Raw genomic sequence first — 16,411 nt, 5'->3', positions numbered from 1 at the left:
CACCACCATTTCGCTATTCTTTCATGAGTTCATTCAATCAGCAAATATATTGTTATGTGCCTGGCACTGTACTAGGCATGCTTCCTTCCTCACGCTAGAAAACCAAGTTATGAGTCCAAGCTTTACGTTTAGTTCTCCTACAAAAAAACCTAACTTAAGAAACGACTAGAATTTGACAGTTTTTTTTCCAGTTGGCAAGATATAAAATGACTTCACGTTAATTTTTCTAGTTTCTTCTCTTCACCCTAAGGCATTCAAAAGAGTCAAGGTTTAGGATCCACGCAAAACTGGGCTCAAATCCTGGCTACCTGTGTAAACTTAGTCAATATACTTTTGAGCTTTCATCAGTTAATGGAGGGGAACTATACCACAAAGCAACGTGAATATTCCATGAGAGACATGCCTTACACAAAGGGAGCTCCTTTCATTATATTATTGTTTGTCTTAGTTTATAAACCGTTTGGGGATTGATTATAAACTTATTAATCTGAATTGCCATAGTATTAATAATCGATGACAAAGTAAACAGATAGTGCTAGCAGAGCAAGCATATGTGTGACCTGAACACGTTTAAGTAAAGCCATTTATTGATTTTCTCACAGGGTTATTTCACATGCAGGGGGGTGTGGTTTTAAGGGTAGTTCATTTGCAGTTGTACTGAGCTGGGGAAATTTTGCAGAGAAAATTCAGAAACACATTTATTTCATAGACACGTTCTCTCATAGGGGAATTGCTTTTCACACCCAAACAAGTTTCAATAATGTATTTACATATTAATATTTGTGAGCTGGAATTGCGGAATTCGCAATGTGGCAGAATTGGGTTCCCTGTGACCATGAGCAAGTTATATGACTTCTCTGTGCCTTAGGTTTTTGAGCTGTAAAATGGGCATAAAGTTTGTGCATGAATTAAGCGCCATGTGTCTTTAAGATTCCTGGCATATAACTGACAATGTTATTTACTTCTCTGCTAGGTCCACCTGACCCCTAAACACCTGCTGAGCGTGCCGGGATCCGTTCTAGGACCCGCTGCACGTGGTTCACCTCATTTAATTTGACACCTAAAGTTGAGGAAGCTTCAGTTCCAGGCCCCCTGTCTCGTACAAGTCCCTCCCAAAGCGTTGAGTCGAGTTTTGCATCCTCCCTTCAAGAAGGCCGTCCAGCCCCGCCATTGTTTATGTTTCTGTCTCCCAAAATCTGGATTCGCCCAGAATAGGTACATTCTTTTCCTCATTTTTCAGAGATGGGTAAGGGGCTTAGGATCACACATTTGTAAGTAGTGCAGCAAAATGTGAGCCGAAGTAACTGACCCCGGAGCCCAAACTCTCAGCCAACCGAGGACACAAGTGGGAGCCAGTCGCCAACGCCGGGCGGAACAGTCCGCGAAGTTGCTCGGCGCGGCTCAGGCGCGCAGGCTGGGGTCGGAGGGGCTCGCCCGCCGGGGCTCCCCGCCCCTTCCTCCCCTTCCCCTTCTCCTTTTCCTCGCCGCTCGCCCGCGGCCGCCCACACCGGCCCGCTTCCCCTCCGCCGCAGGCGCCGGGCCGCGGGGTCCAGCCCGAGGACGACCCGAGGAGGAGAAGCGGCGGTGAGCCGGCGGGGCTGCGGCGGGGCCGGGGCCGGGGGCGGGCGGCGCGCGGGGCGGCAGGTGCCCCCGGGGGCAGGCGGGCCCCGGGGCCGGGGCTGCGGCGGGCGCGCTCCCCGGGTCGGGGCGCGCGGGGCGGGGAGGGGGGCGGGGTGTGCGCGGCGGCTGGCGCGCGGGGGGCGTGGGTGTCGGCGGGTCCCGTCGCGGAAGGTTCCCGAACCGCCCCAAACGTGAGAATTTCAAGTTCAAGCGCAGCCCGTCCCCAGAGACTGAGCTGATGGGAAGGAAAATCCCGAGTGGCGGCGGGGAAGTCCGCAGAGACTTCGGGAGAAAGGGGCCCGCGGCCGTGGTGTCCCCGGCGCGGAGCGAGAGGGGCGTCCCGGGGCGGGCGCCCTGGGTGCGTGGCGGGCGGGGCGCGCGGCGCGGTCGCGGCAGCTCTTGCACCTTCGCGCCCTGTTCTTTGGGTTTTAGCGACGGCGCGGGTGCTTCAGTGTGTGTGCGACGGAAGGCGAGCTCTCGGGACTGGTTTTGTTTACCGAGTGTGAAGTCCACAGGAGCCCCGCGTTCCATCGAGATAGGAACTAGGTGAAGTGACAGCCATGGCAGTTACTCCACCGTCGCGGTATATAGCGTCTTTTTGGTCGCTTTGATTGTAAGAAGAAAAAACTCGGGGGCGTTCAGGGAACTTATGATGACATTACTAAATTTATGTTGCCTGGTGCGGGGCTGCCTAACCTGAGGCGCCTCCCAGAAGCACCTGGAGAGCTTTTCAAAGTACACCTGTTGGGCCCAGGCCAAAGGGCCTGACGCAGAAGTGACGGGCTGAAGCCGTGGCCTGTGTGTTTTTGTGAAAGCTTCCCTGGGGATTTTGCAGGGGTCGTCTTGTTAAGTGGGAGTCGGGAGGTAGAACTGGCTCTGCCCAGTGTGACCCCCCAACAAATTTAAAGCACGATTTTTTCTCACCTTAGAACTTCTTATAAAGATTAGGTAGTATAGGATGTGTGGAGGTAGGTGAAAAGAGAGAAATGGCAATAATGATGTAAAATTCTGGTGCAGTGGCAACTGAAGGACACACATCCTTTGGTCCTGCGAGTGATGTTTGGATTCAGAGGGGAGAGAATCACCTTGCCAGGGAAAAAGACAGGAGGGTTTGCTTTCCCACCCTCAGATCTGTACAGTGTTGGTGTGAACTGTCCCTGAGAAAATCGCTGTCATCTGGATGAGAAGCAAGCAAGCTCCAGCCTTGCCTCGTCTGTGGAGGACAGTTTGAAAAATGCACCATGTGTATTTCCTCTTCTCAAAAACCAAGGGCTTTAGATTATTTCCATTTAGGCAAATCAAGAGACAGTAATCACTAGTGTGTCCTGCCCTGTGGTAACCCCAGTCTGTCTGAAGGCTGCATGTTTTCCTGCTAAATGGCAATTTTTGCTCCATTATTCAATAGATCTGCATTGAGAATCTTGATGTACCCGGCATTCTTGAAATACGAAGATGATTTTTGCCCAAGCTATCTCTGTCTAGTGGAGGAAACTGATGTGAAAACAGGCCACAACATAACCGGGTTACTGTGATAAAGTATAGAATGAACAAAGTTCCATGTGGCCCAGAGGAAAGAGCAGCTCCATCAGCCTTGGGGAATGGCACCAGTAAGAGGCTGAGGAAACAGTGCCCTTCTGTAAAAGCTTCGAGCATTTGGGATTCTATGTGTAGTGGAATCTGTTCTTTTCTGTCTGATAGAATTCTAGTGTAATCATATGCTGACAACAATCTAAAGTAGAAATGACTTTCAGTTTCATGTTGATGCTTTTTAAAATTTACTAGGCTTTCTGTCATTTTATCTTTGTAGAAGTCTTAGCTATGTCTAAAGTTAATCGAAGAAAGGGGTTAAATTCTTTTAAGTGTGTCCTGCATTCTTACTAAATACTGTGTTCCCACTTAAAAATAATCAGATAAACTTTTAATTATATGCACTTTTAAAAGTTGTGCTCTTTTTTTGGTTGTTCTATTGTGTTAATTAGGAAAGCTTAAAAGGATTTAATAGAGGAGAGAGGCACAAAAGGGAAACTATAACAGGAATAAAAAAAATTGACTAGAAGACAGAGGTGGGGGGGGGAGAGGAAAGAGATAAGGTTGGTGGCATTTGCTGATAAGAGGGAAAAAGAAATGGGTAAGTTGAACATGGCTGCCAGGTCTTCGGAGGAGTTATCTGCTTACACATTTTGGTTAAACATATGTATAGACTTTTAGTTGTCAAAGGTATTTCAAAATGTGGAAGGAGGCACTATAATGTGTAGTTAAAGCATGAGCTCAATAGCCCTCGGTTTGAATAACTTACTAGCTGGTGACCCTGGGCAAGGGCTCTAACTAGCTGTGTCTGCTCATTTGTAAAAAGAGGGATAATAATAGGATCTACGGGAGACTTGTGAGGATTAACAGCTCTGATGTTTTGGAGGCACCTGGCCATGATAAGGCGGCAGTTAGGAGTGGCCTCGGCTCTTGCTCGTGCCTTACCTGATCCTCGTGGTAAGCCAGTGGTAAATAGGGCAGATAGCGCTGTCCGCCTTTTCCAGCTGAAGAAGCTGAATGTGGGAGAGGCTGACTTGAAGTCAAAGCTCATGGGTAGCTCAACTGCAGGGTGAAGCTGTCTTGCAGCTTTGCCCCGTGTGTTCTTCTGCTCCGCGCAGCTGTCGCTGGTTGTGTGGTGACTGAGGTTGACTCTCTGGAGTGTAAAGGGGGCAAAGGCTGCAGTCATGGGTGTGTCCCCGCTCTCTCACTCTCGCCATCACCCAGGAACTCTCCACTTCTCATTGTTTGATTTCTATGAAAATTACATTTTTTTCTTTGAGACTTATGGATGGAAGTCATTTCCTGCTTGGGGGGAGGAGAAGGAGACAGTGGGAGAGACATAAGGAAGTCATATATGGAAGAGCTTTAAAAGGGGGAACCCCTCGCTTCAACTTCCAGTAATATGTTGTAAGATTACTAGAAAAATGGCTTTATTGCTCAGCGTCTTAACTGCTTTCATCTGCAGCTGGTGGTTCTGGTGCAGAAATATTTCCTTGTATATCCCCTTTCACATATGTCTGGTCCCTGGAGAGGTGGGGGAGGGGATCAAGACTGTATGGATGTGGGTCAGATTTTAATTAGAATATTGATTGGTAATTTGCAATGGAAGAGTATGACCAAGAATCTCTTCACTGTAAAAAAAGGACACTGAAAAGTATAAAGAATGTCTGAGTAGCCCATAACACTGGTTCATTTTTCCTTAAGAAATTGTGTCCCTAATCTTCATAGATCACTCTTCTTTTAGATATAGTTGACTCTCAATTTAACATTTTTAACTTTCTCAATCAAGCAATCAAGCAATCAAAAAATGTATGTGCCCAGAATAGTGTTGGGGGCTATAGTTATACTCAAGGTAAAAAGTCAACATTGGCCTGCTGAGCAATGAAGAAAACAAGCCCGGGTGTGGCTCAGCCTCCTGGAGGGAGGGTGTCTGAGGGCTCTGGAAAGATTTGAGAAGGCTTCCTGGAAGAGAGGGTCTTGCCTGAGGGTTCCCGCCCTGGGCAAGTTCACTGTGGATTCGCTGAGACCAAGAAATGATAACAACGTTCTTGGGGTAAAAGAGTTTATATTCAGTTTTATTCTCATGGTGATAGGTCAAGCACTAGAATCACGTCTGCATCCAGAAATCTGCAGGTCCATAATCTAGTTATGTCTCTGCTTCCACCCAGAGCTGGAGCTCTTTATAAGGTGAATCAGTCACTTAATAGCTCATTGCTAACGGTAGTGGATGCATTAGCCTAGCAGTAGGCCAATTACTTCATCAAGTAGGTTAGGGTCAGGTGAGGATCCTGGCCCTAGGAACTTACATTTTCCCCACAGGGGATAATAAACCTTTGCTGTAGGGATGAGAATGGCCTTTCAAACTCTGGTCACCTAGGAAATATATGAACAGGGGGTGGTATTAGGGATAGAGAGATGAAACAGTAAAGGTAGAAATAATTGGGACCTTACGCTGATACCCCAGCACTGTCCCAGGTGTCACAAAAGACTAAAAGCAGGCAGCCTCCATGGGAGAATATTAGTAGCAAGGCAAAATTTCCTCTGCTTATCATAAGGCTCCCTGAAATTCATAAGGTATGATAAAAGATTTAGTGAGTAGCTATGATGGGCAGTCTGTTTGTTAAATACATTTGCTAAATATAGTAAAAATACCTGGGAAAGTTCAGGTTAGGGCTCTAACATTTGTCTAAGTATAAATGGTTCTTCCCTATTATTGGGAAAGGGGGTTAGAGATCAGGAAGCCATAGAGTTCTGGAGAGGACATTGGGACCTTTGTTGCCAGACACAAAGGCCCAAGAGTCCTGCCCAAATGTTAGCAGCACCTACGGGTCTGAGTCACACTAAATAAACACATAAGAATCTGTCTAACACATCCCATTTTCAGATTATTAATTTACATCTGAAAGATGAAAGGGCCTAGCAGGCCCATTTACTTTTTCAATAGTGGGTTTAGGCATTTTCATCAAGGTTGAGGAAACTAATTAAAGGGTAGAGGGCTATTTGTTGAGAAGACAGAACAAAAGAGTTGACTTATCTTCTGTGATGGTGTCTGGAAGCCATGGAAGCCTGTGCCCTTCACAGGGATGTCCTTGCAGATGGGCCCGGCTCTCCTGTACACAGTGGTAGGGATGCAGTGACTAATGAAATGCTCCTCTCCCTTTCCTGCATCTTCAGATCACCCCCAGCCTTTGCTTATATTTGGCAACCACATGTCAGATGTTCATGATTTTGATTAGTTAGTATAATTTCTCCCAAATTAGAAGTCATTTGTCTTAGAAATTCTATTACATGTAAATTTACTTTTGAGTATTAGTTTGGCAGCTATAACAAGTTTAGCTTCTGTATCCGTGTGTGAATTTGGAGTCACTCTTACCAAAGATAATCAGTATTGGCTCAGCATAAACTTGGAATGAGATCTGGTTGAAAGTACAACTATGTTTAAAAAAAAATAAGTTCCTTCAGCCATTAATTGGTAAGAGTCCACAAACCTAAGAACTTTAGGATGACAGAAGAGAGAAGCATCTAGAGGTAAGAGAAATGGAAGCGAGTAGTGTGGAAAGATGAAGATGGGATGGCATTTGGTCCCCTACCCCTGCCAGTAATTCATTCCCCACGGGCACAATTACCTAGACTGGGTTTTTGGGGAGAGGGGCTAGAGACATGAGCTGATGAAGCTAATTTTTATAGCACTTTTGCCGGAGGATCATAGGGAATATAGTAACTTTTAGCGGCTTGAAGGTTTTGGAATATGGGAGTTACATTGGAAGGTGGCACCTAGGGCAGGAAAGGGTATAATTCTTAGGAGCACTGTGAGCAGGTGCCTCAGTGGAGCTGGTGCTGAGGCTCCTCCGCACTGAAGGAACACCAAGGAGACGATGGGGGCTGGGGGCGGGACACCGATGATCAGAAGAAGTTTTCAATAAACATATTATCCAATACAAAAGAAGATATTTATAAATAAAGTTTGGGGAAAATAAGGACACCAAGTTTTTAGCAAGGAAGAGATAAATACAACACTATCCATTATTCATTTACAATGTATAAAATGTCATTTATCATGTTTTATATAGGTGTTGACATTGCTTAAGAAGGTGAAAGTATCAAAATATATAAAGTAGTTTAAACTGGTTCTTTGGAGCTCTAGGATTCCTCAGAGGTGCCCAAAGGTGGGTGTGGGTTGACAGAAGGAATGAGGGAAAAGTAAAGTATAACATTTCTTACATGCTTCTTCAACTCACATGTTTTATTTTTATCAGTTTTATAAGTTGAGCTTCTGGTATGTCATTATGAAAAAAGTGTACCTTCAGAAGTGGTAGTGCTGCTTTTATAAGAACTTTCAAAGGTTAGAATTTAGCTGGAATTATAGGACTTGCGTATTTGGAACATGAATATATCCAAATCAAGACATTGGCTATTTAATCGTTTTGGGGGATAAGATTCTTACTCCGGTCCTTGTTACATTAGTAATGGAAATGCACCTCTGGCTTTCCTAAAGGCACCTGTACTTACGATTTATCTATGATTTATCTCTGACTAACGTGGCTCCAGATCTGGAGGTGAGCACATCCACATTTCCCTTTTCTGAACTCAGGGCTTTGCTGAACATGAATGTGAAGGGCAGGCTTTTGGGCAAAGTGGAGATGGACCAGCAGGAGAGTCGCCAATGGAAGAGGCTGTAGAATCCAGCCTGGAGTGAGGAGAAAGAATTGCAGGCTTGAGTGTGGCTGGGGGCCCTGGGATTAAGGCATGCATCCTGGGCACTAAAGAGCAAGATTTGGGGACAAAAGCAATTGTGTTTAAACAATATAAAACCTCATCTATATAATACAATTCCTCATGTTAAAGAATGCTGAGGCAGTGTGGTTTTGTGTGGCAAGCCCAGCAAGACATGGTGGGTTATGATTCTGGGGCTGCCTCTGTTCTTGGCTTTGTGACCTTTGAGTCTGCTTCCTTATATGTAAAATGAAAGTGTTAAAACTAAGTGCTTGGGGAGCTTCCTTCTCTGCTGAATACCCTGTGTTTCAGGGCAAGTGTATGTTTGTGAATATCTTGAGTATCTATGGATGTGCCTCTCGGTGCTCACTTCTCATATTTCATTTGCTGTATAAAAAGAAATTAGACACTTTACAACATATGTGGTATCACCATTTGTAAGAGCTGTTTTTCAATAGGAAGTTCCATTTTTTGAGCTTTAACAAAATTTGGGTGGAATTTCTATAACAAGTCGAAAAAGTGCCAGACTAATGCATTTTCCCCGTGTTTTATTTTGAACACTGAGCTGTGTTAGATACAAAATAAAATGGCATTAAATTTTGCATTATCATTCATCTACGTAAGTACTGCATTTAATTTACAAACTAAGAATTTGCTAGAAATAATTTTGTAAAGAAAATAGCTCTAGTATAACTAATGAATGTACACATATACTTTTTTCCTTATATAAATATAAAGGAAGTTTAAAAGAAAGTTCACCAAACTTAATCCTGGCTGCCTCTGGGGATGGACTATTAGAGGGGCTGGTAAACTTCCAATTTTTACTTTAAGTACTTTTGTATTGTTTGTTACAATGAACATAAAAATCTTTTATAATTTCTTTTGTGATTTTTTTACAAAATAAGTCTTCATGATCATAAAGTATCTTACTTTATTGGATTTATAATAGCAATTACCATTTGACATAAGTAACCTGTGATCTAAAATTACGTGGTATCATTTTGTTAGACCACATAGATAAGTGAATACAATACCTCTTCTCTGATAGATTTTGGAGTGAAGGTATTTTTTTTGATGTGTGTTTGGACAAGGATCGTGTGATGGTTTTAATGTAAGCAAAGCTTTTTCTCCAACCACTAAAAGAGGCTTAACCCCAGAGGTGACAAACAAGTTTCATATTTGGCTGTGGCTGCCTAGAGGGATGTTTTGAAAAGTATCCTGAAGTCATATATACCTGAGAATAAGAATACCTTGGTCAGTAAAACTGGCCTGAGATAAGAGGATGAAGAAAATGGCCATGTATTTACCATCCCTAAAGCTTACAATTTTAGGTGATAAGTTTCTTGACAGAGATGGATATTTCTTTATTCAAATACTTGAAGGACTTATTGTCTATACTCTGTTACTTAATCAGATATTTTCCATAGTTAGTAGACAGTTTCCTGTTGAATCATGTTAAGAGTGGAAAGACTGGGATCTTTTGTATTCCTCACAGAAACAGGCATGATATCATACCTGAAAGAACTCAAGAATTTATGACAAATGGAATAAATGACTAATTCACTTCTTTGGGCAATGTGAGGTCATAGCTAATAAGGCTAAATCTAATATGATTGAGCATTAGTTAAAATAATTTCATCCTGGTTTATCAAAACATTTACCAGTATTGATGTTACGATGAAAAACTGATTACTGTGACTTGTAATTTTGTTTATGACCTTCTTCAGTCATCTCAGTTTATGGTAGCAAAAAATTTAAATGGCTAACATGCATGGAGAACAGCTCAGTTTTTACATATGTGGTTTGAAAAGGCACCAGTATTGCATATATGCTGGATATAGAGAGAGGGGTACACATACTTTTTCTCATAAAGATGAGCTGTTGGAAAAGGAAAAATACAGAAAGAAATCCCTCCTACATTTTTTTCCCTGGGGAAAAAGGGAAACACTTAATCAGTCACTGGTTAGCATGAAGCTGCCAGCATTTTGGGTCTCCAATTATTTCAGATTGAATTTAAAAACAAAATCAAGCACTTGGATGACATCTTGTTTGGAACCATATGACCAATATATTCATTCATTCATCCAGCAATAGCTATTGAGCGCCTATTACATGCCATACTGCTCTAGACTCTGGGAATAGGGGTCAAGAGCTATGAAGTGCCTTACCCAGTATAGTAGAATTGGGACTTGATTCTAAGTCAGTATTCTATCTCCTATGCCACACTGCCTCATATAATTCATAGGACTCTGTTTGGATATCAGCAGGATGGTTCTGTCTGCCTTTGCTTTGCTCTCTGTGGTGATCCATGTGGGAGAGTCTGTCCATGAGGGTCACTTACACCTTTTTCTTGCCCTAGGGCAGATCATACTCAATTTCTGAGTGACAACCTAAGATCATGTAATTAAAAATACATGAGTAAAATAAAGTAATTGGAGTAGTATTCTTTTCAAACTCATTTTAATTCAGTAGAATGAAACCAAGATTTAAAAAAAGTTAGAGTGCCTTACAATTAATAAGGTAAATATTATGTAAAACATTTCATTAATATATGTATTAGGTTGTAACATGGAACTTTTTTCTCATGGTTGTGGTCAAAAACATTTGAAACATTGATTTAAAGAGAGGTAAGATATTGTGACAAAAATAAGAGGTACATAATTATCCTTGGCAACCACCTGAGTGTGTTTATCTATGGGTTCATAGCAATAAAATAGAATTTGTGTGATGAAAGTACTAGTGGAAGTTATCATCTGAATATATGCCTGAACAGATTTTTTAAAAAAATTAAACACATGTTACAGTTACTGGTTTCCCCGTGTCCTATTCTTTTGCTCATTGCGGTTTCCTGTATTGGGTGATTTCGTTATTTTTGAAATACATTCATTTTGTAATTCCATGGTATGTAGAATTTAGGGGAAATAAGTACCTAATTGAGGCAATGTCCTATACATTATCTGATTATGATAAAATCTATAGCTGATTGGACTTTAACATAGGTTGTTAATTATTACATACTAATTTTAAAACTAAGATCTTTTCATCTAATTTCTAGATGTTTGTCAGTGGATTTTGTCTACAGATGTTTGTAATAAAAGGGCAGATATAGTTCCCTAAATTAGGGTTTTTCACAAACATTAGAAACATCATTAATTTGAAATTTATGATAATTTAGATAAATACAGGACTGATAGTTTGGACAGATAAGAGCTTGTTAAAAAAAAAGAACTGTAAAGAGATTTTAAGAGTTTTAAATCTATGCAAAAATACATTTTTGGAAGCCCTTATGAAAAAAAAGTCTACTTGTCTACATGGTAATTTATTTCATAGATATATGTAGAATCCCAATTTTTGAGAAGGCCAGGACAGAGATACATGTAAATAATTATATGCTAAATCTTTGCAAGGCATGAACTTACTCCCTAGACTAAGTTTATAATCTAATTATGGAGACAGAAATGTAGAAGAAAGCTAGCCTGAAAAGAGTTCAGAGATTATTATTTTTTTGTCCTGGAGGGTAGGAGAATGACATACAGAAGATAAAATTTCCTTGAACAGCTCTGGGCAGGAAAGCTGAGTAACTCTGGTTGCTCGTGTGAAAGACCTCACAGTGGACTATGTTATAGGCACATTTAAGTTACCTGTGTTCAGCCAGTCAAGAGCCAGAGAAGAACAAATTAATAATCAGTGCAAGAGGCTGTACCTATCATTTCATGCAATGAGTGTATGCCCTGGAATAGTATGTCACGGGGAATGTGACTCTCTTGATCCCTTAGTTGGTCTCAATTCTACTCAACTTTTATCAGATACATCAATATCTTTTAGTTTAATCCAGCCTCCACTCCACTTACTTTGAACAAAACAACTTCTTATTTCATTAAGGAAAAATGGAGGCTCTGCGTTGTGAGCTGCTCCCTTCCCGTCTCTCCTTGCCCACTCTTGCCGTTTCGTCCTCCTCTTCTCCAGCCCAAGGGGTATCTTTCTTGGTCAAGACCTGCCTTCTTCCCTCCAGGACTTCCCTCCCTCAGTTATACCCCCCCTCTCTCATAATCACAGCTTGGCAGCACAAGGATAAAAATGCACAATAACAAAACACCCTGGCTTTGGGATCAGGGTCTGCCAAGGTGGATTATGGTTTCGAACTTTCTAAATGTATGAACATGGGCATGTTGCTTAACTTCTGTGTGCTTCAGTTTTTAAATCTGAAAAATGGGACTAGTAATAGAGGGTACCTGACAGTGTTGGCATGCCAAGAGTTAAGGTATGTAAAGGGCTTTAACAGTTTTTGACACAAGCTCTCAATGAACGTAGAAGCTAACACCAGTAGCTTCTCCTATTCTTACTACAACTACCACTGTTAACCTACTAATCTCTAAATCTCTATTGGTTTTCATTCCTTAGCCATAAATTTGCTGAACCATTTCCTATTCTGGCAAAGAATAAAGTCAAATCTCTTTCCTGGTCTCCTACTATATTCTTTCTCCCTACTCAAGGTTTTAAAAACTATTCATGGTTAGCTGGCTCTACCTTTTCACCTCCTATTAGCTTTTATTTTCTTTTTAGAAATTGTTTATAATAAGATATTGCCTATATGCAAAAATTATGAAGTAGTTTGTTTTGAAACAAACAGGCCTTTTACTCTGAAAACCTGTTTATCTACTGCTTACTGTTAAGTGTGGAGCCCCTGGGTGTCCCTCCCTGAACACTTCCTCCTCATTTGCCTGTGATATCACTATGCAAATTTTTATATTTATTGTTTCCTTTCTTCATAGACTTACCTAATACTTGTGAGTATTTAGTTTTGCATATTGTTAATCTTTGTAAGTAGAATTATGTGATGTAAATTATTTGGAGGCTAGCTTTTTAAACCTAACTCTAATTTCATCCATTTTTATTAACACAGAGATTGTCATTATATGCCACCATTTATTCATATTTTTTTTGTCAATGGACATTTGGACCTTTTGCAATTAAAAACAGGTCTGTTTATTACCTGGGTTTGCAGCCACAGGTTTGCTGTTTATAATATAATGAACATTCTTGTATATACATCATGCAGTAATTGTATATACCCAAGTTTTTCTAGGATTTATACCTAAGAATTTCTGGGTTTTTAGTATATACCCCTTTATTGTATTTATTGAATAATTATAAATTGTTGGTCAGGGTGGTTATGTTATTTGATATCCCCATCAGAAGGGCAAATATTGTCAAGACTTCTTAATTTCAGGGTGTGAAATGGTATCTGATATTTTAAAATTACATTATTGATTACTAACGAACTCAACCATCTTTTCATTTGTTTCTTGACCATTTTTGTTTATTCAGTGAAGTGCCTATTTATACATTTGGCCTAATTTTCTTTTGGGTTGTTTCTCTCTCTCATTTATTTATAGTAATTCTTTATAATTCTGGGATAAGCCTATCTCCAAATTTATGGTTAGTCTTTTCTTTATGTCCTTTTCCCCTCCTCCAGCTGCTTTTGAAATTATTTCTTTGTCACTGATTTCTAGCAATTTGATTATGATACGCCTTGATGTGGTTTTCTTAAGCTACTGAGATTTTAATTCACACACCATACAATTTACTTATTTAAAGTGTGCAGTTCCATGGCTCTCAGTATATTCATATTATTGTGCATCTAAGACCATAATCAATTCTAGAACATTCTCATTGCCTATAAAGGAAATCTCACACCCCTTTGTCACTGCCCCAAATCCTTTCATCCCCCCAGCCCTCGGCTCTACTGATCTGCTTTCTGTCTTTGTATTTGCCTATTCTGAGCATTTCTTATAAATGGAGTCATACAATATGTGGTCCTTTGTGACTGATTTTTTTCACATAGCATAATGTTTTCAGAGTTCATCCATATTGTAGCATGTATTGGTACTTCATTTCTTTTTACTGCCAAGGGGTACTTTTTTGCATGGACTTATCATTTTATTTATCCACTTGAAAAGACCATTCTTTCTTTCCCCCATTGGATTGTCATGGTGCTCTTATAAAAAAAAAAAACCTGGCCATAGACATACGGGTTTATTTTTGGACTTACAATTCTATTCTGTTGATCTATATCTAGTCTTATGTGAGTACCACATTGTCTTGATTACTACAGCTTTGATAATTTTGAAATTGGGAAGGGTGAACCCTCTAACTTTAAACCTGTTTTTTTAAGACTTTTTTTTTGGTTATTGGTCCCTTGAATTTCCATATGAGTTTTAGGAGCAGCTTCTCAATTTCTGCACAGGAGTTGGGATATTGATGGTTTGTGTTATTTTGTAGATCAAGTTCGGGTGTGGCTTTCTTTACTTCTAGTAACATGTTCCTCATTTCCTGTTGAGTCCTCACTGGTAGCACCTTTAACGTCCATGTTTCTACTAACAGTCTACTCAAGGCACTCCATACTTTATGTTTCTCAAAATTCTTTCAGCTTCTACCCATTCCAAAATTCTTGCCCATTCCAAGGCTAATTCACATTTTAATGTATTTGTTATAACAACATACACTTCCAGACACCAACTATATTTGTTTTCTATTGCTCCTGGAACAAATTAATGTACACTTAGTGGCTTAAGCACCTATCTTGTTACCTCACATTCTGTAGGTCCCAAGTTTGAGCCAACCCTTCGATAGCTCTCACCGTTCTGTGTGGTCTCGGCTCTCGCGATAACATGCAGCTGGTAGCTACCTGGAGATTTCATGCCATTTACGCATGTGTTTTTGTCTTCCTTTTACCTGTGACGTAGCTCAGATTGCTCTAACAGATTACCATTGGCTGAGTGGCTTAATCAACATGTATTGTTGCCCACAGTTCTGGAGGCTGGAAGTCTTGAGATCACGATGCCAGTGTGGTTGGGTTCTTGATGAGGACTCTTCCTGGTTATGTCACCATACAGCCTTTCCTGGGGACTTGCACCTGGAGAGTGAGCAAGTCTCATTGCCTTATAATTTTCAGATAATCCCACTGTTATGTCATTTAACCTAATTATCTCTCCTATGCCCAAATAACATCACATTTGGGTTTTAGGCCTTGAACCCGTGAATTTGGGGAGGACACATTTAGTCCATAATATTCTGCTGCCCCTGATCCCCCAAAATTCATGTCTTTTTCACATACAAAATACTTTGACTTCATCCCAACAGCTCCAAAAGTCTTAACCTATCCCAGCAGCAGTTCTAAAATCCAAAGTCCCATCTAAGTACACCTAAGTCATCTATGGGTGAGACTTAAAGTGTGATTCGTTGTGAGGCAAAATTCCTCTCCATCTGTGAACCCGTGAAGCCAAATAATTTACATGCTTCCAAACTACAGTGGTGGGAGAGACATAAGGTAGACTTTCCCATTGCAAAAGGGAGAAATAAGAAAGGAGGAAGGGATGGTGGGTCTCAAGTAAGTCCAGAAGCTAGCAGGGTATATATTCCATTAAACGTTAAGGCCTGAGAGTAATTCTCTTTAGCTGGATGCCACCTTCTGGACCCACTGGGGCAAATGTCCTGCCTCTGCAGGTCAGCCAGGCAAGGGTCATATCCCCACCTCTCTGGGCAGCCCCACCCTTACAGCTCTGCTGGCTAGTAGCCCCACCCTTTGACACCAAGGTGGGGACAGCTTTGCCCCATGGGCCCGTGGAAGTGGAAGCCCTGATAATCACTGAATCCCCTTCGGTTTCATTTTTTCCCTTGTCTTGAAGAATAGCATGTATTTGAAATCAAGTAATTGTACAGCCAGGACCTGTAGGATATGAAAAGTCTGGCCTGACTTCCTTTTGTCCCATCTGTAAGTCTGGGGAAAGGAAATCCTGGGAAAAAATACCTCTAAAAACTGAAATTAGTCAAAGGGAGAAATAAAGTTTAAAACCCATTTGTTGCTTACAAACTGCAGTCTGGCCCATCTATCTCTCCTGCTCCAGAAGCAGCAAAACTGGCCTTCCCCTCACCCCTCAGGTACAGATAAGCCCTCTGTTGCCCAGTAATTAATCCACTGATGTGGAGATGAACTTCTCTCCACCCCTGAGGAATTATGCAAATCCACTAAAGCCATACTTCTCTCCACCCTTGAGCTCCTGTTGATACGTATAAGTACTAAAGCCAGGTAAGATATTCTGGATAAATTACAATTTTACTCACATCATCTTTGCTACCTTCAGTTCAAACTGGCCCTGTGGCTGCTGGGGTGTCTGACTAGCCCCGTGGTTCACACCCATACTAATCTCATCCAGTGGTCGGGGTCAGATACACACTTAGTGTTCTCTTCCAGACATGCTTCCTCATTTTTTGCAATATGGATAAATTGAGAATTCTCCAAGCCTTTAAGTTCTGCTTCCTTTTTGTGTATTTCCCTTTTTTTTTTTTTTGCATTTTACTATAAGCCATTTGGAGGAACTAAGCAGCTCCTTCTAAGGTTTGCTTAGAAATCTCTTCAGGTACATATCCAATTTCATTGCTTTTAAGTTCTACCTTCCACAAAACACTAGAATGTAAACACTGTTCAGCCACATTCTTTGCCACCTTATAACAAGGATTGCCTTTTGCTATGGTCCATTAGCACAGTCCT

General features: G+C 41.1%; 1 protein-coding gene across 1 annotated transcript in view; it reads left to right on the top strand.

Annotated features, from left to right (window-relative positions):
* Positions 1-1,470: 1,470 nt before the first annotated feature.
* PLAGL1 (PLAG1 like zinc finger 1) overlaps positions 1,471-16,411 on the top strand; it is a 110,930-nt gene continuing 95,989 nt past the window's right edge. The window contains exon 1 of the mRNA XM_073219696.1: positions 1,471-1,584. The gene's annotated coding sequence lies outside the window, so the exon portion shown is untranslated. The remainder of the gene's footprint in view (positions 1,585-16,411) is intronic.

Source organism: Manis javanica, chromosome 13, assembly GCF_040802235.1.
Source record: "Manis javanica isolate MJ-LG chromosome 13, MJ_LKY, whole genome shotgun sequence".
NCBI lineage: Eukaryota > Metazoa > Chordata > Mammalia > Pholidota > Manidae > Manis > Manis javanica.
This window is presented reverse-complemented; position numbering and strand designations above follow the sequence as displayed.